The sequence below is a fragment of the Pseudophryne corroboree genome, unplaced genomic scaffold (genome assembly GCF_028390025.1).
Source record: "Pseudophryne corroboree isolate aPseCor3 unplaced genomic scaffold, aPseCor3.hap2 scaffold_2534, whole genome shotgun sequence".
NCBI lineage: Eukaryota > Metazoa > Chordata > Amphibia > Anura > Myobatrachidae > Pseudophryne > Pseudophryne corroboree.
Window position 1 is genome coordinate 1 of NW_026969194.1, and position 9,821 is coordinate 9,821.

General features: G+C 46.5%; 10 non-coding genes across 10 annotated transcripts; 2 read left to right on the forward strand and 8 right to left on the reverse strand.

Annotated features, from left to right (window-relative positions):
• Nucleotides 1–170: 170 nt before the first annotated feature.
• LOC135012512 (U1 spliceosomal RNA) lies at nucleotides 171–334 on the forward strand. The gene has a single exon (XR_010211456.1). It is a non-coding gene; the product is annotated as a U1 spliceosomal RNA (small nuclear RNA).
• A 152-nt stretch (nucleotides 335–486) lies between these two features.
• Nucleotides 487–649, forward strand: LOC135012517 (U1 spliceosomal RNA). Its single transcript, XR_010211462.1, has one exon. It is a non-coding gene; the product is annotated as a U1 spliceosomal RNA (small nuclear RNA).
• Nucleotides 650–2,234: 1,585 nt separating this feature from the next.
• Nucleotides 2,235–2,397, reverse strand: LOC135012514 (U1 spliceosomal RNA). The gene has a single exon (XR_010211459.1). It is a non-coding gene; the product is annotated as a U1 spliceosomal RNA (small nuclear RNA).
• A 152-nt stretch (nucleotides 2,398–2,549) lies between these two features.
• LOC135012511 (U1 spliceosomal RNA) lies at nucleotides 2,550–2,713 on the reverse strand. The gene has a single exon (XR_010211455.1). It is a non-coding gene; the product is annotated as a U1 spliceosomal RNA (small nuclear RNA).
• A 670-nt stretch (nucleotides 2,714–3,383) lies between these two features.
• LOC135012518 (U1 spliceosomal RNA) lies at nucleotides 3,384–3,546 on the reverse strand. Its single transcript, XR_010211463.1, has one exon. It is a non-coding gene; the product is annotated as a U1 spliceosomal RNA (small nuclear RNA).
• Nucleotides 3,547–3,698: 152 nt separating this feature from the next.
• LOC135012513 (U1 spliceosomal RNA) lies at nucleotides 3,699–3,862 on the reverse strand. The gene has a single exon (XR_010211457.1). It is a non-coding gene; the product is annotated as a U1 spliceosomal RNA (small nuclear RNA).
• Nucleotides 3,863–4,533: 671 nt separating this feature from the next.
• LOC135012516 (U1 spliceosomal RNA) lies at nucleotides 4,534–4,696 on the reverse strand. The gene has a single exon (XR_010211461.1). It is a non-coding gene; the product is annotated as a U1 spliceosomal RNA (small nuclear RNA).
• Nucleotides 4,697–4,848: 152 nt separating this feature from the next.
• On the reverse strand, nucleotides 4,849–5,012 carry LOC135012510 (U1 spliceosomal RNA). Its single transcript, XR_010211454.1, has one exon. It is a non-coding gene; the product is annotated as a U1 spliceosomal RNA (small nuclear RNA).
• Nucleotides 5,013–5,685: 673 nt separating this feature from the next.
• Nucleotides 5,686–5,848, reverse strand: LOC135012515 (U1 spliceosomal RNA). The gene has a single exon (XR_010211460.1). It is a non-coding gene; the product is annotated as a U1 spliceosomal RNA (small nuclear RNA).
• A 152-nt stretch (nucleotides 5,849–6,000) lies between these two features.
• On the reverse strand, nucleotides 6,001–6,164 carry LOC135012508 (U1 spliceosomal RNA). The gene has a single exon (XR_010211453.1). It is a non-coding gene; the product is annotated as a U1 spliceosomal RNA (small nuclear RNA).
• Between the last annotated feature and the right edge of the window lie 3,657 nt (nucleotides 6,165–9,821).

The window sequence follows — 9,821 nt, forward strand, 5'->3', positions numbered from 1 at the left end:
GTGCTTCAGTATTAGGCAGCCTTCTGCCCTCCCATGTTCATCTGAAAATATGTGTTCTCCCTGCAGTTGTTGTCCCCAGATGAGAGTTCCCTTGTGCTGCCTCAGTTGAATCTCCTTTACTTGACAGAGATGTGCCTGAGCAGCGGCCCTCCCCAGCCCTATCCCAAATCATACTTATTTTGCATAGGAGATACCATGGTCATGAAGATTGTTCTCCCAGGGTGAGGTTCATTCATTGCATTCTGGGTATGCTGACCCCTGTGATTTCACCAAATGTGGGAAACTCAACTGCATTATTTGTGGTAGTGGGGGACTGTGTTTGTGCTTTCTTCTGGTCAACTCTGGTAAAAATCAGATTTCTTTGTCTCAGATCTTCCTCTAGCCTTGTTCCTCTTTCGAGAGTTCCCTTGTGCTGCCTCAGTTGGATCTCCTTCACTTGACAGGGGGGTACCCGAGCAGCGACCCTTCGCAGCTCTAGCCCAACTCCTACTTACCTGCCAGGTGAGATACTATGATCATGTAGGTGCTTCTCCCAGGGCAAGGCTCACCCATTGCACTCTGGGTGTGCTGCCCCTGTGATTTCCCCAAATGTGGGAAACTTGACTGCATAATTTGTGTTTCCCCTGGTCGGCTCTCGTATAATTCAGATCTCTTTGTCTCAGGTCTCTCTCCAGCCTAGTTTGCTGTCTGTTTCCACTTCTCTTTTCTTGAGCCGCTCCCTTCTATGCCCTTGCGCACTATCCTGACATCTCCCGTCTGCTTACTTGTGCCTTCCAACGCACAATGCATACTACAGGTAGTGCTGCAGGGCCCACACCCTTTTACATGCCTTACAGAACAGCTCTGGAGCTGTTACAGTGCCCAGCTGCTGCAAGAAATCATCTTGAATGCTTCAGGGGCTGGGGCATAGCCAACATGAGACCCACACCGAAGGAGGGTGGAGATGTTTAATGTGAATTAGGGGTCATCCAAGCGCCACAAAAGGACGCCATGCCCTGCACATCCCTTTTTTCTTTTCATATGCAGACGAGGGTTGAAGCCAACTTTGACCCACTGCTTTGATGACATCACCATATGCAAATCCATCTGCTGTAGGCCTTCCCCCAGGAATGCTTGTACTAGTTGTTGCATTTGGTTTGTTGTTTGGGGGTGCTTCAGTATTAGGCAGCCTTCTGCCCTCCCATGTTCATCTGAAAATATGTGTTCTCCCAGCAGTTGTTGTCCCCAGATGAGAGTTCCCTTGTGCTGCCTCAGTTGAATCTCCTTTACTTGACAGAGATGTGCCTGAGCAGCGGCCCTCCCCAGCTCTATCCCAAATCATACTTATTTTGCATTTTTCTCCCAAACGAAGGAGGTGGTTTTTCACCTATTACTAAATTAAACTTGCTTCATTGGAAAGGCAGCAAGATGCATCGTCATTTCAATATCTACTGAAATAATACAGGTTGACACCAGGAAACATTAACGCCACTGCATCCTTGCTGCTTTCTCATGTGGAAGTCTGTTTAATGTGAAAACAAGGTGATATCTAATTAGCACACAGGTAAGGAATTAAGAAAATCTTTATTTAAGGGTGAAGATGTTTCTCACAAAATCGTTGCCCCAATGCATCATTGAAATTCAAGCTGGAAAGATGATTTTAATATATCACTTGTACATTTTGTATTGCTCTTCTGGTGACAATGTAGTTTGTTTTTGTCAATTACCATTTTAATAATAGGGTAAAGAAAATTAAGTGGATTTTTGAAAGAAAACAATACTGTCAATATACTATTAAACAAATTAAAATGGTAAAAGTTATTGTACTTTAAGTAAAAATAAAAGAGCCAAAATATCAATCCCAATTTTGGATTACTTTAATTAAAAAAAAATGCATATAGCAGAGGATAGTTTCAATCTGCCTACCTCTGGGTTATCGGCCCAGCATGCTTCCATTGCAGTACTCTGCTGCACATGTAAGTGCAAGAGATCCTGAAGCACTCACTCATCGTGGGAAAGTACCAATGTGTTTCTTCGTTGGTTGATGGAAGAAACATCTTACAAAAACTCTCCAGATTATTGACTTTTTAAAGTTTTTCTAGGAAACGTTTTAGATGAATGCTTATTAGCCTTTGTCAGTATAAGCAGATGGGAGAAGTCAAGATAGTGCGCAAGGGCATAGAAGGGAGCGGCTCAAGAAAAGAGAAGTTGAAACAGACAGCAAACTAGGCTGGAGAGAGACCTGAGACAAAGAGATCTGAATTATACGAGAGCTGACCAGGGGAAACACAAATTATGCAGTCAAGTTTCCCACATTTGGGGAAATCGCAGGAGCAGCACACCCAGAGTGCAATGGGTGAGCCTTGCCCTGGGAGAAGCACCTTCATGATCATAGTATCTCACCTGGCAGGTAAGTAGGAGTTGGGCTTGAGCTGGGGAGGGTCGATGCTCGGGCACCCCCCTGTCAAGTGAAGGAGATCCAACTGAGGCAGCACAAGGGAACTCTCGAAAGAAGAACAAGGCTAGAGGAAGATCTGAGACAAATAAATCTGACTTTTACCAGAGCTGACCAGAGGAAAGCACAAACACAGTCCCCCACTACCACAAATAATGCAGTCGAGTTTCCCACATTTGGGGAAATCATAGGAGTCAGCATACCCAGAATGCAATGAATGAACCTCACCCTGGGAGAACAATCTTCATGACCATGGTATCTCCTATGCAAAATAAGTATGATTTGGGATAGAGCTGGGGAGGGCCGCTGCTCAGGCACATCTCTGTCAAGTAAAGGAGATTCAACTGAGGCAGCACAAGGGAACTCTCATCTGGGGACAACAACTGCTGGGAGAACACATATTTTCAGATGAACATGGGAGGGCAGAAGGCTGCCTAATACTGAAGCACCCCCAAACAACAAACCAAATGCAACAACTAGTACAAGCATTCCTGGGGGAAGGCCTACAGCAGATGGATTTGCATATGGTGATGTCATCCAAGCAGTGGGTCAAAGTTGGCTTCAACCCTCGTCTGCATATGAAAAGAAAAAAGGGATGTGCAGGGCATGGCGTCCTTTTGTGGCGCTTGGATGACCCCTAATTCACATTAAACATCTCCACCCTCCTTCGGTGTGGGTCTCATGTTGGCTATGCCCCAGCCCCTGAAGCATTCAAGATGATTTCTTGCAGCAGCTGGGCACTGTAACAGCTCCAGAGCTGTTCTGTAAGGCATGTAAAAGGGTGTGGGCCCTGCAGCACTACCTGTAGTATGCATTGTGCGTTGGAAGGCACAAGTAAGCAGACGGGAGATGTCAGGATAGTGCGCAAGGGCATAGAAGGGAGCGGCTCAAGAAAAGAGAAGTGGAAACAGACAGCAAACTAGGCTGGAGAGAGACCTGAGACAAAGAGATCTGAATTATACGAGAGCCGACCAGGGGAAACACAAATTATGCAGTCAAGTTTCCCACATTTGGGGAAATCACAGGGGCAGCACACCCAGAGTGCAATGGGTGAGCCTTGCCCTGGGAGAAGCACCTACATGATCATAGTATCTCACCTGGCAGGTAAGTAGGAGTTGGGCTAGAGCTGCGAAGGGTCGCTGCTCGGGTACCCCCCTGTCAAGTGAAGGAGATCCAACTGAGGCAGCACAAGGGAACTCTCGAAAGAGGAACAAGGCTAGAGGAAGATCTGAGACAAAGAAATCTGATTTTTACCAGAGTTGACCAGAAGAAAGCACAAACACAGTCCCCCACTACCACAAATAATGCAGTTGAGTTTCCCACATTTGGTGAAATCACAGGGGTCAGCATACCCAGAATGCAATGAATGAACCTCACCCTGGGAGAACAATCTTCATGACCATGGTATCTCCTATGCAAAATAAGTATGATTTGGGATAGGGCTGGGGAGGGCCGCTGCTCAGGCACATCTCTGTCAAGTAAAGGAGATTCAACTGAGGCAGCACAAGGGAACTCTCATCTGGGGACAACAACTGCAGGGAGAACACATATTTTCAGATGAACATGGGAGGGCAGAAGGCTGCCTAATACTGAAGCACCCCCAAACAACAAACCAAATGCAACAACTAGTGCAAGCATTCCTGGGGGAAGGCCTGCAGCAGATGGATTTGCATATGGTGATGTCATCCAAGCAGTGGGTCAAAGTTGGCTTCAACCCTCGTCTGCATATGAAAAGAAAAAAGGGATGTGCAGGGCATGGCGTCCTTTTGTGGCGCTTGGATGACCCCTAATTCGCATTAAACATCTCCACCATCCTTCGGTGTGGGGCTCATGTTGGCTATGCCCCAGCCCCTGAAGCATTCAAGATGATTTCTTGCAGCAGCTGGGCACTGTAACAGCTCCAGAGCTGCTCTGTAAAGCATGTAAAAGGGTGTGGGCCCTGCAGCACTACCTGTAGTATGCATTGTGCGTTGGAAGGCACAAAGTAAGCAGACGGGAGAGGTCAGGATAGTGCGCAAGGGCATAGAAGGGAGCGGCTCAAGAAAAGAGAAGTGGAAACAGACAGCAAACTAGGCTGGAGAAAGACCTGAGACAAAGAGATCTGAATTATATGAGAGCCGACCAGAGGAAACACAAATTATGCAGTCAAGTGTCCCACATTTGGGGAAATCGCAGGAGCAGCACACCCAAAGTGCAATGGGTGAGCCTTGCCCTGGGAGAAGCACCTTCCTGATCATAGTATCTCACCTGGCAGGTAAATAGGAGTTGGGCTAGAGCTGGGGAGGGTCGCTGCTCGTGCACCCCCCTGTCAAGTGAAGGAGATCCAACTGAGGCAGCACAAGGGAACTCTCGAAAGAAGAACAAGGCTAGAGGAAGATCTGAGACAAAGAAATCTGACTTTTACCAGAGTTGACCAGAAGAAAGCACAAACACAGTCCCCCACTACCACAAATAATGCAGTCGAGTTTCCCACATTTGGGGAAATCACAGGGGTCAGCATACCCAGAATGCAATGAATGAACCTCACCCTGGGAGAACAATCTTCATGACCATGGTATCTCCTATGCAAAATAAGTATGATTTGGGATAGGGCTGGGGAGGGCCGCTGCTCAGGCACATCTCTGTCAAGTAAAGGAGATTCAACTGAGGCAGCACAAGGGAACTCTCATCTGGGGACAACAACTGCAGGGAGAACACATATTTTCAGATGAACATGGGAGGGCAGAAGGCTGCCTAATACTGAAGCACCCCCAAACAACAAACCAAATGCAACAACTAGTGCAAGCATTCCTGGGGGAAGGCCTGCAGCAGATTGATTTGCATATGGTAATGCCATCCAAGCAGTGGGTCAAAGTTGGCTTCAACCCTCGTCTGCATATCAAAAAAGAGAAAAGGGGCGTGCAGGGCATGGCGGCCTTTTGCGGCGCTTGGATGACCCCTAGTTCGCATTAAACACCTCCACCCTCCTTCGGTGTGGGGCTCATGTTGGCTATGCCCCAGCCCCTGAAGCATTCACGCTGATTTCTTACAGCAGCTGGGCACTGTAACAGCTCCAGAGCTGCTCTGTAAGGCAAGTAAAAGGGTGTGGGCCCTGCAGCACTACCTGTAGTTTGCATTGTGCATTGGAAGGCACAAAGTAAGCAGACGGGAGAAGTCAGGATAGTGCGCAAGGGCATAGAAGGGAGCGGCTCAAGAAAAGAGAAGTGGAAACAGACAGCAAACTAGGCTGGAGAGAGACCTGAGACAAAGAGATCTGAATTATACGAGAGCCGACCAGGGGAAACACAAATTATGCAGTCAAGTGTCCCACATTTGGGGAAATTGCAGGAGCAGCACACCCAGAGTGCAATGGGTGAGCCTTGCCCTGGGAGAAGCACCTTCATGATCATAGTATCTCACCTGGCAGGTAAGTAGGAGTTGGGCTAGAGCTGGGGAGGGTCGCTGCTCGGGCACCCCCCTGTCAAGTGAAGGAGATCCAACTGAGGCAGCACAAGGGAACTCTTGAAAGAGGAACAAGGCTAGAGGAAGATCTGAGACAAAGAAATCTGACTTTTACCAGAGCTGACCAGAGGAAAGCACAAACACAGTCCCCCTCTACCACAAATAATGCAGTCGAGTTTCCCACATTTGGGGAAATCACAGGGGTCAGCATACCCAGAATGCAATGAATGAACCTCACCCTGGGAGAACAATCTTCATGACCATGGTATCTCCTATGCAAAATAAGTATGATTTGGGATAGGGCTGGGGAGGGCCGCTGCTCAGGCACATCTCTGTCAAGTAAAGGAGATTCAACTGAGGCAGCACAAGGGAACTCTCATCTGGGGACAACAACTGCAGGGAGAACACATATTTTCAGATGAACATGGGAGGGCAGAAGGCTGCCTAATACTGAAGCACCCCCAAACAACAAACCAAATGCAACAACTAGTACAAGCATTCCTGGGGGAAGGCCTGCAGCAGATGGATTTGCATATGGTGATGTCATCCAAGCAGTGGGTCAAAGTTGGCTTCAACCCTCATCTGCATATGAAAAGAGAAAAGGGGCGTGCAGGGCATGGCGGCCTTTTGCGGCGCTTGGATGACCCCTAGTTCGCATTAAACACCTGCACCCTCATTCGGTGTGGGGCTCATGTTGGCTATGCCCCAGCCCCTGAAGCATTCAAGATGATTTCTTGCAGCAGCTGGGCACTGTAACAGCTCCAGAGCTGCTCTGTAAGGCAAATAAAAGGGTGTGGGCCCTGCAGCACTACCTGTAGTTCGCATTGTGCGTTGGAAGGCACAAAGTAAGCAGACGGGAGAAGTCAGGATAGTGCGCAAGGGCATAGAAGGGAGCGGCTCAAGAAAAGGGAAGTGGAAACAGACAGCAAACTAGGCTGGAGAGAGACCTGAGACAAAGAGATCTGAATTATATGAGAGCCGACCAGGGGAAACACAAATTATGCAGTCAAGTATTGGAAAATTCAGGGCTATGTCGTGTAGATGATGGCCTAACAGGAGGCTTTAAAATTTTCTTTCTAGTGTCCTTCGTTTGGGAGAAAAATGCAAAGGTACAAGACAGCTTTTCCTTGCCAATATCTCTCTTTTGCAAAGAGCTACGCATTGGAAAATTCAGGGCTATGTCGTGTAGATGATGGCCTAACAGGAGGCTTTAAAATTTTCTTTCTAGTGACCTTCGTTTGGGAGAAAAATGCAAAGGTACAAGACAGCTTTTCCTTGCCAATATCTCTCTTTTGCAAAGAGCTGCGCATTGGAAAATTCAGGGCTATGTCGTGTAGATGATGGCCTAACAGGAGGCTTTAAAATGTTCTTTCTAGTGTCCTTCGTTTGGGAGAAAAATGCAATGGTACAAGACAGCTTTTCCTTGCCAATATCTCTCTTTTGCAAAGAGCTGCGCATTGGAAAATTCAGGGCTATGTCGTGTAGATGATGGCCTAACAGGAGGCTTTAAAATTTTCTTTCTAGTGTCCTTCGTTTGGGAGAAAAATGCAAAGGTACAAGACAGCTTTTCCTTGCCAATATCTCTCTTTTGCAAAGAGCTACGCATTGGAAAATTCAGGGCTATGTCGTGTAGATGATGGCCTAACAGGAGGCTTTAAAATTTTCTTTCTAGTGACCTTCGTTTGGGAGAAAAATGCAAAGGTACAAGACAGCTTTTCCTTGCCAATATCTCTCTTTTGCAAAGAGCTGCGCATTGGAAAATTCAGGGCTATGTCGTGTAGATGATGGCCTAACAGGAGGCTTTAAAATTTTCGTTCTAGTGTCCTTCGTTTGGGAGAAAAATGCAAAGGTACAAGACAGCTTTTCCTTGCCAATATCTCTCTTTTGCAAAGAGCTATGCATTGGAAAATTTAGGGCTATGTCGTGTAGATGATGGCCTAACAGGAGGCTTTAAAATTTTCTTTCTAGTGTCCTTCGTTTGGGAGAAAAATGCAATGGTACAAGACAGCTTTTCCTTGCCAATATCTCTCTTTTGCAAAGAGCTGCGCATTGGAAAATTCAGGGCTATGTCGTGTAGATGATGGCCTAACAGGAGGCTTTAAAATTTTCTTTCTAGTGTCCTTCGTTTGGGAGAAAAATGCAAAGGTACAAGACAGCTTTTCCTTGCCAATATCTCTCTTTTGCAAAGAGCTGCGCATTGGAAAATTCAGGGCTATGTCGTGTAGATGATGGCCTAACAGGAGGCTTTAAAATTTTCTTTCTAGTGTCCTTCGTTTGGGAGAAAAATGCAATGGTACAAGACAGCTTTTCCTTGCCAATATCTCTCTTTTGCAAAGAGCTGCGCATTGGAAAATTCAGGGCTATGTCGTGTAGATGATGGCCTAACAGGAGGCTTTAAAATTTTCTTTCTAGTGTCCTTCGTTTGGGAGAAAAATGCAAAGGTACAAGACAGCTTTTCCTTGCCAATATCTCTCTTTTGCAAAGAGCTACGCATTGGAAAATTCAGGGCTATGTCGTGTAGATGATGGCCTAACAGGAGGCTTTAAAATTTTCTTTCTAGTGTCCTTCGTTTGGGAGAAAAATGCAAAGGTACAAGACAGCTTTTCCTTGCCAATACTGAAGACATTTTCCCCACAAGGCCCTTTGGAGAGACAGAGAGAGAGTATGCCAGCACATACCCCAGCGCTATATAACCCAGGAATAGCACAGTAACTTAATGTTTGAACAATCGGTGAGGGGGAACATCTTGAAACCCCAGTTTGTACCCTTGGGACACTATTTGTAAAACACACGAGTCCATGTCCGAATGAATCCAGAACTGACTGAAGAGTTTTAGACGTGCCCCCACTGGTGCGGGCTCCTGCAAGAGAGCCCCAGCGTCATGCAGTGGATTTGGCAGAAGCAGAGGATGATCTCTGCTCCTGCGATCTTGAAGAGGATGCAGACCTCTTCTCTCTTCTCCTTCCTCTACCTGCAAAGAAAGGGGAATCTTAACTTTTTGCATATCTATTGGGCCGAAATGACTGCATCAGAGAATGATGCGTCTTCATCCGTTGGGAGGGAACATAGGGCAAGAAGGTTGACTTACCTGCGGGAGCTGCCGAGATCAAATTAACTAGGCAGTCACCAAACAAGGCTTCACCTTCATAGGGAAGAGACTCCCTTTCTTCTTGGAGTCAGCATCAGCATTCTCTTGGTGAATCCACAATGCCCTCCTATCCGACACTGCCATGAAATTGGCCCGTGAACTCAAGAGTCCTATATCCCTTGCAGTCTCATGTAAGTATGCTGCAGTGTCCTTGATATGATACAACGTAAGGAGTATCCCATCTCTCCAGGGTATCTATATCGGATGACAAGGTATTCGACCAATTCTTGAATACTACTACTCACCCATGCACATGTAATGGCAGGTCTAAGTAATGTACCCGTGGTTACATAACTAGAAATAATGTAGCTTCCTGCATACGATCCGCTGGATTTGTGACAGGGCCCCGTGCAGAACAGGGGGTGACTCCCACTTTATTCTGTCCGCGGCGGGAAATGAATAAACAACCAGAATCCTTTTGGGGATTTGAAACCATCTTGTCGAGCTGGCCCAGACTTTCTCAAACAGAGATGGAGGAACGTTACATCAGCTTTCATTATATATCTATATATACATACATATAGACCCCTTTGTCAGGAACAGCAGGGTCTTCAGTGATTTTAATATGTCCTTAATATCCACAATCATGTACTGAATGCTCCTTGCCAATATTGGATCTAATCAGGAAACATTATGGTCGACATAAGTATCAGTATCCGTGTCAGTATCAGTGTGTAGTAACTGGGCAAAATAACATTTTTGCGACCCAGCGGGGCCTGAGGGAAAAGAAACATAGCCATGAATATCACATCTATTCTCTACGTCTGTGTCTGGGACACAGATTTATCCAACCTTACT